The following is a 2,397-nucleotide window of genomic DNA, read 5'->3' as shown; positions in this document are numbered from 1 at the left end:
CACGCCCCCAGAGTGGCGGCTTTGCTTCGCCCGTGCCGTCGAAACGCCAAAACCTTCCTGATTGTCAAGGCTACTGGTAGCACTAAGAGATGATTCTCTCTTTACTTTTATTTACCTTTTGTTCTTGCTGATGAATATTTTTAATATCACTATTATAAAAAAATCTCATTATGACATACTATATTATTTAGCTCATTGTTGTTGTCGTTTCTGTTTTTTTTAATCATTTTAACATTTGTCTTTTATTTGGTCTTCAAGGTCCCAACTCGAGGACCTTTTGGTAATTTACTTTCATGGATTCGTAATCCTTTTTTGTTTTTGTTTTTCGGATTGTTTATTCGTCTCATTACGATTTTTTTAATCTCCATCCTCTTGTTTTTCTCCTCCTTTGTTTTTGGGTCGGTGTGTTTTTCTAGGTTAATTTAGCACAAGGGACATGTATTTTTAACACGTTCCTAGCCACTAATACAGGAGAAACTGCCGAGTCCCGGGCCGCTGTGGGGTTTGGTCTGCTGTGGTGCCGTTGATCTGGCTCCCTGCTCTGGTGGCCCCCCCGGTGGGCCCCCCCGTTGGGGCCCCCCGGATCCCGCTAGCGCTGCGGCATTGCGGTTCGCTTTAAAGAGTCCCTTCGCTGCCGTTTCCCCTTCTGCCTTTTTTTTGGGGGGGTGATTTTCATCTTTTTTTAGCGCCGAATAATTCAGAGCATAGCCTAAATTATACGATGTAAAACACAGTGGGAGAGACGAATCAGCTAACAAGAGACTAAATCAGCAGTGTACAGAACTGGAAAGCACATTGTTATTTTGTGTGTTATTTTTTGTTGTTTCTTTTTGTTTTTTGGGTTTCGGATATAGGGATGTTTTTTTGTCTTATTTTTTATTTCTTTGGACAGACGCCAATGGCATTGAGGCCTTCATACTCCACATCGGAGAACTTCTATGAGTAAAAAAGAAAACAGACTTTGAAAACCCAGTGGGTAATGGACATTACGGTAAAACACAAAAAGAAATCTCTGTTGCCCTTAAAGCCCCTCCCCTCTCCTGATCGCCCAATCACCCGGTCCGCTTGCTCGGGGAGGTTGAACCCAAGCGGACCCGGAGGACCACGGATTGGTTGACACGGGCCGAGGAAGTCGCAGCAGCCAATATTCCCGGCACTTGTACAGAATCGACCATTCCTAGCAGAGAGCGAGCGCGAGAGAGAGACTAAGCCCTTTGGACTCTAACCTGCTATCATTTTATACAGAAATAAAACTATATATATATAATTATGATTGATTATATATATGTACAATTATACATAGATATATATATATATAAATATATATACATACACCGCAACAAGATATATTGTTTAAAAGAAAAAGCTGAAAAAAAATAGGACTCACTCTGCCCACATACCAAGCCAAGAGAAGCGAGCAGAGAAGCGGAGTGTGTATTAATGGAAAACACTGTTGTATCTACTGTACTCCCATAGTCACAGGCCCGCTTGCCCGTCCCAAGCCAGAGGGGAGAGCATTCCCTCCCCTCTCCTCCCAACGCCATCGCCTCACCCCAAGCCCCCGACTCCCCCCTACGATATGGACGGCTCCCTTCTCCACGCCCTGGCCATCGCACACATTGCACATGTTTTTTGGCGTCACGCTTTTGGCGTCACGCTTTTGGCGTCGCGCTCCCGCATGGAGCGTCTGGAGCGTCGGGGTTGGAGGCGTCGAAGAGGAGGAACGAGGCGAGGGATGCGGGGGGGGGGGGGGGGGGGGGGGTGACAGTGAGGGGGAGGGGGAGGGGGCTGGAACGGACTGGCGCAAGACAAAAAACGTTAATTAAACTGTTCATTTTTACAATTGTGAATGCTTAGTGCTGTAGGGGTTCGACCTGTTGTATACACAGTCTGTTTTCTATTTGTTGATAAAGAACTGGAATATTACAAAAAAATGTTGCTGAAAAAAAAAAAACTCATCAATGTTAATAAAGTTGAATAATTGGGTTTTTTTGTAATAACCACTGCGATGATTGGTTTCTTTTGGGGCGAAAGTGGATCGGTTACTTGGTGGGCTCTTTTGAATGCAGATTCGTTATGACAAGTATAGGCTCTTTCCTGGAAATCCCATGTTTGGCTCTGCTTTGACTCATTGCCTCCCCGTTCCACCCAGAATTTAATGATCACAAATACCATCCTCATACGACCCAAAGACCGGGAACATCATAGAGCTGTCAGCTCAATGCTCAGACACCAGGAAGTATCGTGTGACGATAATTTGATTAGTTTGTATGTTCTTTTGGAGTGAGCGTTTGTGTCTGTGTGGGGGACAGAGGGACAGTGTGTTTGTATGTACGTGTCGTGTGTGTGTATTTATTTATGTGTGTCTGCGTGTGTGTGTGTGTGTGCGTGCGTGTG

General features: G+C 44.9%; 1 protein-coding gene across 3 annotated transcripts in view; it reads left to right on the top strand.

The window, feature by feature from the left end:
* LOC130386932 (receptor-type tyrosine-protein phosphatase F) overlaps window positions 1-1,737 on the top strand; it is a 128,841-nt gene extending 127,104 nt beyond the window's left edge. For all 3 annotated transcript variants that reach the window (XM_056595802.1, XM_056595804.1, XM_056595803.1), the window contains one exon: window positions 1-1,737. This exon is cut by the window's left edge and continues 504 nt beyond it. The gene's annotated coding sequence lies outside the window, so the exon portion shown is untranslated.
* Window positions 1,738-2,397: the final 660 nt, after the last annotated feature.

This window comes from Gadus chalcogrammus, chromosome 8 (assembly GCF_026213295.1).
Source record: "Gadus chalcogrammus isolate NIFS_2021 chromosome 8, NIFS_Gcha_1.0, whole genome shotgun sequence".
In the NCBI taxonomy this organism is placed as follows: Eukaryota; Metazoa; Chordata; class Actinopteri; order Gadiformes; family Gadidae; genus Gadus; species Gadus chalcogrammus.
This window is presented reverse-complemented; position numbering and strand designations above follow the sequence as displayed.